At 32.1% G+C, this 11,088-nt stretch overlaps 1 protein-coding gene and 1 long non-coding RNA gene across 5 annotated transcripts in view; both read left to right on the top strand.

Moving 5' to 3' along the window:
• The window catches only part of LOC119636673 (matrix metalloproteinase-2), a 394,606-nt gene that overhangs the window by 159,166 nt on the left and 224,352 nt on the right, over positions 1–11,088 (top strand). The window lies entirely within an intron of this gene.
• The window catches only part of LOC119636676, a 95,106-nt gene continuing 84,357 nt past the window's right edge, over positions 340–11,088 (top strand). Inside the window, exon 1 of one of the 2 annotated variants that reach the window (XR_005247164.1) lies at positions 340–403. This is a non-coding gene — a long non-coding RNA (uncharacterized LOC119636676). The remainder of the gene's footprint in view (positions 404–11,088) is intronic. The other variant, XR_005247165.1, reaches the window with a different exon arrangement.

Here is an 11,088-nt window from a genome sequence, read left to right as displayed (position 1 = left end):
ATATATATATATACTATATATATATATATATATATATATACCGGCAACACAAAGTTGTGTTTGCAATAATTTTATTCTAAGAGGCCTTGGAGAGTTAAAAAAGTACTTAAATGTTTTATCGATATTGAATTGTGGATTGATTTGTTTATCAATTGCAGCTGTCTAACTAACTAAATGCATAACTTATTAATCGAAAAAATTTTCTGATATAGATATAAATTCATATATATGTATACGTATATATCTAAAGGGGGAAAACTTTACTAAAGTTAATTAAATTTAATATTATAGATTAAAACTTTTTTTCCTTTAATAAATTATTTATTTTGTTATCTTTACAGGTAAGCATACGATTGCAAATACAGACTTTTAAGAACACATTAAATATGCTGTGAATAATGAAGTAAGTAGATTTTCTGCCGGCACTAAAGACCCAAGAATATGATAACACAATAGGCCAAATAAAATGAACATATAAAGCATATTTATATACAAAATATTTGCATTGTATATATACATATATATACACAGGGTCCATATCGTTTAATATAAATGTAGGAAAGAGCACTTGATTCAATAGTATTTTATATATTACATTATAACACAATACATGAACTGAAATACCGGAAGTACGAATAGCACGTCATGCAACAAGCAGTATAATGATCGACATTAGTTCGCTTAGGTATTTGTTAGTACAGATGTTTTTACTTCTCGTTATTCATTATATTTCTTTTTTTTTTTTTTTCTTCAATTTTCTGTTATAAGCTTTCTCTTCTCGTACTTTCTCTCCTTCATATATATAGATATATATATATATATATATATATATATCATTATAAATAAGTACGAAATGCAGCATAATATGTCTACCTTTACATATGTTTTTGTACATTTTGGTTTTGTTAAGTATTGCGTTTGTTAAGTACATACATGGTGTGCGTACTGTACCCTAGTTACCACAAACTCGAAACCTATGTGTGGTAGATGTGTTATTTATAACCGCATACAGGGCAGAGAAAAGTATAAAAGTAGAAACAGACAAACTAAACACATTGGAACACTTTAACTAAATATATTGCATATAAGATATTTACACATGTATGCGTTCCTTCTTTTTATGCATTATACAAGTGCTGATAGTGGCACAGTGCTTAAAGGTGTTAAGCTCTACTACTGGCACTACTGCCACTACTGCCACTAAATATATCAACTGAACTTTTACTTGTACATCGTTATAATTTCAACTCTTCATGATTTGTTACGGGCAATTTTAAGGTCATTTTTATATTTGTGCTCTCTATTCCTTTCTTATGGTCTTAAAGATGATTATGAAAAAAAAACACAAAAAAATAAATAATGAAATTTTTTCCAAATATTTACCTTTCATATATAATTCGTTTTTGTTTTTTTTTTTTTTGTTTTTCGCACCTTCATGTTCATAAATGGAACATGGTAGAAGAAGCTTTTTTGAGCATAAAAGGAAGAAGAAGAATTAAAGTTCCACTATGAACGCCTTGAAATATGCAATACATTCGCAAGCATGTATACTATCATTTTTGCTGAATACGCTTCAGTTGTTTGCCAACTCATAAATTTTTCAAATTTTTTGTTTTTTTTTAATTTTTTTCTTTTTCCTTTTTTGTTTTCTGCCTTTTTTTTTTTTTTTTTTTTTGATGATTTCATAGGTAAGCAAAGGAAAGGAAAATTCATGCCTATCAAAAATGCACATTTCTTTTCTTGACCACTGAACATTGCGCTTCTCAGTTGCGTGTGTTTTTACAGGCCCAGCCGGCTTATCGTCTTGATCAACTGTTATATGCTAGCTAGCACCATTGTGCTTACAAATCACTATATATAAGTGTTGAAAGCAACATATTTTATGGCCTCTTTTCGGATTGGGGTATATTGTAATGAAATTTACAAATCAACCCCCTACGATCTTCATCGAAAAAAAAAAAGAAATACACCCAGACTGAGTTGATTCTTTTCACGTTCTCTTTACCAAAAAATTTTTAAACCAATGTCGATTTTCATATCAAGTTTATCTTTGCATTTAAATGTTTCGTGAAACCTACAGTGATTGCAACGAGAAGCAAATATCTTTAACAAATTTGTATGACGGAATAAATACAATATACATACGTTATATTATGAACCGTTCATTTTGTGAAGCGGCTTAAGCCTATTTACTTTAAAATCCCACTAATTGAAGGGCTTTTTTTTAAAAATAAATACACTTTGACAGCTTTTCTACAAATGTAGTGTTGAATGTAGTCTAGTGGCATACAAAGCTACATATACGATCCGGTCCTTTATAGAGCATTCGTGCAGTCACATTCCTATACTCACAATGCTGTTTGTTATATTTAATTAAATATCCTTCATTGAGTGTTTTGGAGAGACCGAAAAAAAAAAATTGCCTTCGCCAAGTGCCAAGTGACATAAGCTAGCATCTAGTGTCACCTAACGGACAATTAAAGATGTATGGCTTTGTTAAGGTAATGTGCTCACGACAATTTTTTCTAATGTTTCAAGGCCAGTACTTCCATCTATTCTTTCATCTCTTTCTCGGTGAACGTAACTAAATGTATGCTGCGCCCTGCTTCGATGGCGATTTTTTTTAAACGAGTAAACATTTTCCGATAGAATTTTATTCGATTTATTATGGTAATCAATGCCGTCACATTCTATGTGACACCAAGACTGCTTATATTCCAATTCGCATCCTTCTGACCGAGCACCATAACTATTGTTATTCCACCGAATCCAAACAATTGCCTCATTTTCGCTTTTGATAACGTATTTTGAGTGGAAAGTGCATAAATTTCTTCGCCAATATTTCTATTCTTCTTTGTTCACCGTTCTTAACGACATGAAATATTTTTAAAGAATTTTTTGCAATTGTCAAGCAATGTCTGCCAGGTATAATGCTCTGGTTATTTATTTTGACAACTCGTGACACAAAGACTCAAAACTTTTATCGAAATTTTATTTATGAATATTTTATGTAATTGAATTATTTAACTATAATACGGGTTGCATCTAAAACACTGGACAATTATTAGAATAATTTTTAATTAAAAAAAAAATAAAAAAATAATTTGATTTAGCTCACTTGGAAAATGAAGACCTCGCACAAACATATTTTTCGGTTGGCTTAGTGACATAGAACGATGTGGCTTAAAATATACGGTTCCGGTATTCACAACAAATCTGATAAGCATTAGAAAATGTTCCGTTTTGTTGTAGCTCACAGCTTGAAATACCCTCGCTGTGCACATATTTGCATGTGTGCATGTGTGCATGTGTCTAAAGGATCATTTTATCGCCATTTGTACAGTTATGCTAATAAATTTTGGGCGAAATCTGCATTTTACTGTTGACTTTAAAAGCGCTTTTTCCGATTATCGTTGCATTGCCGTTAAGTGGTTGTCTTTGCAGATTTATTGAACTTTTGGTGATTTATGAATTTTTAGCTTTTGCACACACACACACACACACACACACACACACACACACACACACACAAAACCGCTGAATCTAACAAACCTCTTGCAGTTAACCGCATCTATTAAATTGCGTCAATATTTTTCAAAAATATTTGGAACTTTTATCTTCTGGCCTCTTTGTGAAGGAATGCACACATGTCTCTTGGACACAGCACATATAAGCTGTGATAGGATATGTGATGCTTGCATCAAACAAAAGCTTCTCTAGCCGAGGCCTTTCTTGTTAAGAAAATAATTAAACATTCGATTTTAGAGGTAGCAGGTGATCAAATTCTCTCTATGTTGTTTCGATGAGATTCAAATTCAAAACTTAAAACGACGAAAGGCATGTCGTCACTATTTGCGGATTTTTTCCTCTTATTGGTTCGCTTACAAATGTGGATAATAATCTTGCAATCAAAACTAGCTCGTCGTAGCCCAAGTTAAGGATTACTTCCGTATAGTCATCGTCTCCAAGACAAACATTTTTTCACAAAATCCCGCAAGCGACTTTCTAACTGCTTCATAGCTTACTGCATTTTCATTCCAAGCCAATTTAATTTGTAATTATCGCAGCTCGAAAGAGGTGAACGTGACAGGTATGCCTTGCAAGGAAAACAATTTCACTACTGAGGACTTGTTCGCACATTTATGAAAAAGAGTTTTTTTTTTTTTAGGTAAAAGTTGATACAATATTTGCAGTATGGTACACATACATACATTACCTATGATTTTATCGTATTTTCTTAGCCAAATTGTAAACCCAGGGGTGCACAAACTGTATGATTTGCGGTTAAAAATTGATGACACAAGCTACTCCGCGGCCATATATATTTTTTTAGTGTGAATACATTAGCTGGACCTAATTTTTCGTTATAAGGGTGTATTGTGCCTACAGATCAAAATTAAAAAATTTAACTTTAGTTTTGATTGTTCCACAAGACATAATAAAACAACTCCTCTTAATGTTTAACCTAAGTGGTTTACTTGAAATTAATAAACAGGTCAATGCGTAACCGGCTGATCATAAATTTATGAATGTCTTCGGGTCAAATTTTCTTCATTTCCAAACTGTAAATTTTTAAATGTTGCAGCGAAACAGGTGCGATCGACACTAAACTTCCTTTTCTGCAAGTCTCCCGCAATTCGTTTTTAACTTTTCTTAAAACTTGTTCATATTTTTATTTAAATTTTTATTGTTGTGACCATTAATCAAAGATCACTAAATGCAACTCTGTAAGCAAGGGACACTGCTAACAATCAGCTATGCATACCTACATGGACAAGTAGTAGGTATGTAAGGCACATCACACAATTGTTTAACTTTTTTGTATATTCATTTTCCGCATATGGCTTTAAATGTAAAGCTTTAATAAATTGAAACGATCTACTGATGCTTCAATTTCTGCTCGTGAAACTTTCAGTCTACGTTAGTTACACTAAATTTTTAATGAACTACGTCGCGTGATACCAAAACAAGTAAAACCACTGTAGTAGGATAGCACTTTGCTTAATGCAGTTATTGATGTAATGACTTTTCAAAATAGGGTGTTATTGGGAAAGTCGAAAAGTGGATTGAAAAGTGGTCTAATCTGAAGCAACTTCATTAGCTTTCGTTGTTGAGTTAAAACTAAACTCTGTACTAAAATTCATAACAATATTTTTAAAATTGCACCCTCTAGATTGGACAAAAGAAAATAAAACCATTCAACGGATAGGGGGACAGACGGACAGACAAGCTTAGAACTAAGAACTGCTTTGTAAAACGATCGGTGCAATAAACGATGCGTTTATTTCTGGATGTTGTACACATTCGCAATAACTTAGCATAGTCTAAAGACACCTACAATCACTTTCGCGCAATTATTCATCTCTACATGCCATTCAATTAACCACTTCCTAAGCTGCCGTCATCATCAGTTTAATCTTAATAACACAAAATGAATGGGTAGACAGACAAGCGTAGCTCAACCCGGAAAGTTAAGTTTACCTCACGTCCTTCGGGGTGTTGCATCCATCCGCACAAATCTAATATACCGTTTGGAATACAATTTCGAATGTGTCGACAAATATCAATTAATTAAACAATGTATTTACGCTTTATGTAAATGGTATTATAAGATCTTGCCCTACTAAGTGAAAACAAAGTAACCGCAAACCTTCTAATGTTCACGTTTAAAAGAGAAGAATAAAAGTTAATTAAAAAACCAAACATTAATAATTAATCTCTTAAAACTAACACAAACGCACAAGTAAAAAATTTACTTTCTTTTTACGGGAAATATCTTTTCTGAATTGAAACACTTTTGCGTACCTAATAGCAACGACAACAACAATTGTGGTTTTGTCAAGTAAGCCACAAACTCACACACACACACACACACACCAAATTTTAATGAATTTTTAATAAGAACACGTACGAATGCATTGTATATCTGCAAACAAGTTATACATTAATTAAAGCGTACGACATAGCAACGAAAACGAACACGAACCCTACTATACTAGAAGAATAACTCTCAACATAAAATAGAAAATTTCGTAGGTGAGTGGGTGTAATGACGACGGCAGCGATGTGATGGTGGTGTTGGTTGATGTTGGATTAGGCAAAGCGCAAACAATATATTATTGTTTTGCTTCGTTGTGCCTTTGCATGTGTGGGTATGTCTTGGCATGTGTGTGTGTGTGTGGGTGTGCGTGGGCGCCGGTTTGAGTATGAAATTTACACGTTTAATTTTAAGTGACATTAAGTTGACATATTGTGACATAAGTTTGAAAAGTGAGAGAAAGAAATCATATTTTCGCTTCTTAATTAAAATTAATTAAAATAAAAGAAAATTAAAAAGGAAAAATTATATGTATATATAATAGTAACAGAAAACACTTTTCCATGAAATGCTTATTAAATATCCTTTGTTTTATGGTGCTTTTAAAAGAAGCAACAACTTTTTATTTATACAATTTTTTCTAGTGCAAAAGTTGCTCTCATTCGTAAGGGTTACGAGGCTTTTTTTGGTTTTTTTTTTTTTATAAAAAAAGAAGAAAAAAAAAAATATTTTTTTTTTTTTTTTTTTTTTTTTTCAGTTAGCTTATCAAACAAGAACACGCTTACGCTAAAGTAAAATATTCAGCAACAGCTTTATGAACAATAGTTCGCCTTAAAAAAAAAAAAAAAAAAAAAAACAAATGAAACTCTTTCAAGTAAGTAAGCAACTTGCTCGTTTTCTCTCTGTCTCTCTGGAGTGATTACTCATTGAAAACAACTACTTAACCGCTACCATCAACACTACCATCAACAGTTATTCTCCTTTAACTTTCTGGCTCACTGAATGCTCTTCTTTTGTTGGTTTTCATTTTTGTTGTTCTTCTTGTTATTATTATTATTGCTTGTTATGGCTCACAATACCAAGAGGCTGGCTGGGTTCACAGTCAAATAACTACAAGTTGTGGTTTTTTAACTGAACAGCGTTACAATGCAACTATTTTCTCTATTGTAACACCAAAAACAAGAGAACACAACCCAACCGAAATAAAAAAAAAAACCAGGCAGTTAACTGAACAAATACTTGCTGAGTAGTAATTTTTTTCTCTCGCATCCGAAATAACGAACGAAACGAGAAACGGCCATACTCTGGGCTTTACTAAATTTTATTTATTTATTTACTTTATTTATTTATTTTTTATTTTTTGCTTTTTATTATTTAAGCCTTAAAAAAAAAAAAACGAAAACTTCTTTTGTTGGTTATTTTTAAAGGGAAAAAAGCGCCGAGTTACCAGGCGCAAAAGTAAAAATGAAATAAAAAAAAAAAAAAAAAAATTCAAACATGGTGAAAATTTTTTTTTTTTTTTTTTTGGGGCTTTTTTTGTTCTTCTTTTGCAAAAGAAATGACCCGCGTAGACGCGGATAAATAAAAAGCTTAATTGAAGTTTATTTTACTTTTTGCGGTCAAAGAGTTTTTAGTTATTACATTTTTTAGTTGAATTTTTTGTTTTTTCTCTTTCTTTTTCGTACACGTGTATGTGCAATAAATTTATCTTTTATCGCATAAAAGGCAAAAATAAACTTACAAATGAATTCAAAACAAGAAGAAGAAGAAGAAGTACAATAGCGCACTGAATCTAAAAGATTTCATTTTTTTATTGAATTTCTAACGACTTCACTGAAATACGCTTAAATTCCACAAAAGGGGAATAAGTGTCTTTGCCTTTAGGTCGACGATGCATCGTATGCATAAAACGCTTTACAAGTCTTCTCTTTAGATTTGCGGAAGATAAGTAGAAAGAGTAACTAAAGAAGAGAAACTTTACAATCCCCGAATATCTGTCAATTATAAATGGATGAAGGTAAGGATAAGTAGATGCCAGATTTTCGTTTTTACTCGCACTTCCGAGTATTTGAAGGAAGCTAACAGGAGACGCATCTATGCAGGCGGTCTTGACACAACCGACGTCAGGCCAGATTAGAGCATTAAAGCATTCATACCCTAAAATACCCCCAAACACTTTTCGGTATGGGCCAAGCACAAAACGTTGCTTGTTAGAACATTCACTGGACTTGCTTTTGTAAGCTTATATGGTTTGCATGTTACAAGCTTTTGCAATAACTGCCACACCCAAAGTTAATATAATCCCATAAAATCGAACGCTGTTATATCTATTTTACTTCTTCGATCAGGTGCATACGATAAAGACCACCATCAGCTCTTTCCACCTTGGCTGGCAATTGTGTAAAACAAAAAAAGTGACATACTTTCGCTTGACATACTTTTGCTGAAGGCTTAAACAATTTGTTTAAAGATTGATACGAGCGAGAAGTAAAGTAACATTTAAAAGTAACTTATAGTCTGCATAAAAAGGTGCTTTACTGTTCCATTCAGATCCATTTTTCCACTTAGATTGCCTCTCTCTCATGCTGTACAGAAGCAGCCACTCGCTGGTCTTGTTTCTCTTTTTACGCCCGCATCTTCTGAGAAAAGAGTCTAATACCATCTTCTATAGAATCGACCGACCCCAGGTAATCATCGATAAACTTAAACGTGGAATAGCATATTCCCTGACGGTATATTTCTCTTTTACTATGATAATGTCATGCGCGAATCAGTTCGGTGCACACAAAAGATGCCATAGAAGGAATGATTTTCTTTACATCGACCTGAGTAAAGGGTTAACAAAAAAGGCAAAGGACTGCAGGTGTCAAAAATATCTCTATACTTGACTTGTAGATGCAGTAAATGTGCTCAGTTCTTCCATAGAGCAAACAAGATCAATGGAAAAAATCTCTGTACGCCTTAAGGAATGCTATAGGGTGTAGCAAGTAAAACTCTTTGGCGCAGAAAGGAGATGAAAAACCTTTTTGCAATGAATAAACTTTCTAAAGGAGTGCAGAAAAGTTATGTAGAATTCATAAAATAATGAGTTTACAAGCGGGACCTTAACTTCGCAAAGAGATTAAATTTTGTAATTAATTTTAAGAGACCTTTAAGAGGTATCATCAAAGATCTGGACTATGCTTATTTCTCCCAAACCTTTTTTGACATGTTTTGTGTAATACGTTGCAATTATACTCTACACCACTTATTCTGCAAAGTGTATTAAATTAGTGCGAACCCCAATAGGGCTTAAGGCAGACATGCCTTTTACGCCGCTTGATTCAAGATTATTCTCTAAATCGATTTAAGCCTGTCTATGCGTCTGTCCGTTTGATGTCTGTTCATGTATTTTTGTGCTCAAGATGTACTTTGGCTCAAGGACAAAAGCTATTTTTCGGAAAATTGCAGTTTTCAAAATTGCTCAGCAAAACTGAATAAGTAGTGGTAGCTTTCCAGCATTCTAAATTGGTGTGAAAAGTTTGGACCGACTGGGTCAATTTTTTGAATGGTCTCACATCGGACCGTTCTTACGGAAACTTATCTACCTTTATCTACCTTACCGAATTTGGACTAGATACACCTATTTCAAGGACACTCATCTTGTATTCCGAGAGCGTCGACTTGTTAATGTTTTATAATAAAAATGGGTCTAGATTTTGCACTGTCTGCTCTATATAAGATTTTTCCAGAATAGCTAGTCCTTTAGAAAAAAGTCTCTTTGCTTATGACAAACATTGGTCCACGGCAGCAATTTAGCGGAGAAATTAAGGAAAGGAGAACTTGGATCAGATAGGTCTATTTTCCAAACTCTAACATATAACGTGGGAGTTATTAAAAAAAAGCAAATCCTTGAATGGGGAGAAAGTATAATTTCACATAATTATCCCAATCTTTACAAAATTTTTCTCTTTCATTACGCATAAGAAAATAGTTCTTTTTATTTTTGCTTTTTCCATTCCATCGATTTCCGTCGAAAAATATATTTTCATATGAAAATATTGTAAAATTGCATTTTTGTGTAGAGATTAATTGTAAAAATGATTTAATTGAAATCATTTTCAATGGTGTTTGTCTATAAGTTAACTGATGCCTAAGTATTGCTTGCGTCAACACAAAAACGTAATATGCTCTTACCGCATGTGTTATAGAAGGGCCATTGAGAGCATCCGCAGTCAGGACTTGGAAACGAATTGCTAGAGCAAGTGAGATAAATACATGAATTTTGATTTTCTTAACTTAAGCTGATAGGTCAATAACTATTACATGAATTTTGTTTCTTCTCTGTTTTTGTTTTCCTTTTTTTTTCTTTTTTTTTTTTGTTTCAGTTTATTTACGAAATATTAATTAACTTTTGCTATTGATTTGAGGTTATTAAAGCATTTACGATTTCAAAGTTCAAAGAAATTATAATTGAAAAGTCAATAAAAACAACAAGAAAACCTTTTAAACCGATATGAGCAACAAATTGCTTACAAATGTTTTGCAAATAAAAAATCAAAACAAAGTTTAAGACGAAACTCTGATATCCAGTACACTGTTAAAAAAGAAAATTTTTTTTAATTTTATACAATTATTACTCGGAGGCAAGGCACTCTTAGGAATGTTTGGTTAATGGATCTTGATCAAGATGTTGAAACAAGTTTTAGTGCCTAGTGCCGAGCTACCGGGAAAGCAATAGTGAAGTTTACATGCTTCAGAAATTGTTGATTCTTAACTAAATTCTTGAAAGCGTTTTCATTTGCAGAGAAATTTATAGTAAATTAAAGGAAATATTTACACAAAATAGGGAAAGAAAAAAAAGAGAAGAGAAATAAATAAAAATGATTGGTGCACAAATAAATTTAAATATTTGTATAAGATTTTTGCAAATTAAAAATGAAAAGTCTTTAAAATTAAAAATAACAATAAAATATGTATCTTTTGTTCTCGTTGCTTGCTAAAGAAGAGCAAGAACTAACTTTAACAAAAAGAGAAAAGAAAATTCCATAAAATAGGAAATGAGAAAATAAATAACTGCGACTTAACAAAATAACACACACACACACACACATATATATATATATATATATATATATATATATATATAGTTAGTTAGTGTTGAAAAATCAAAATTATGAACACACATACACATACGTTATATATATTTGCGCTTTATTTCTTATGCTTGCTAACAAGCTTCTTATCATTTGTTTTGAAACATTTTGGTCTTTGGTTTTTTTTTTTTTTTT

This window comes from Glossina fuscipes, unplaced genomic scaffold (assembly GCF_014805625.2).
Source record: "Glossina fuscipes isolate IAEA_lab_2018 unplaced genomic scaffold, Yale_Gfus_2 28, whole genome shotgun sequence".
In the NCBI taxonomy this organism is placed as follows: Eukaryota; Metazoa; Arthropoda; class Insecta; order Diptera; family Glossinidae; genus Glossina; species Glossina fuscipes.
Note: the sequence above shows the minus strand (reverse complement) of the source record. Positions and strands in the feature narration are given on the sequence as shown.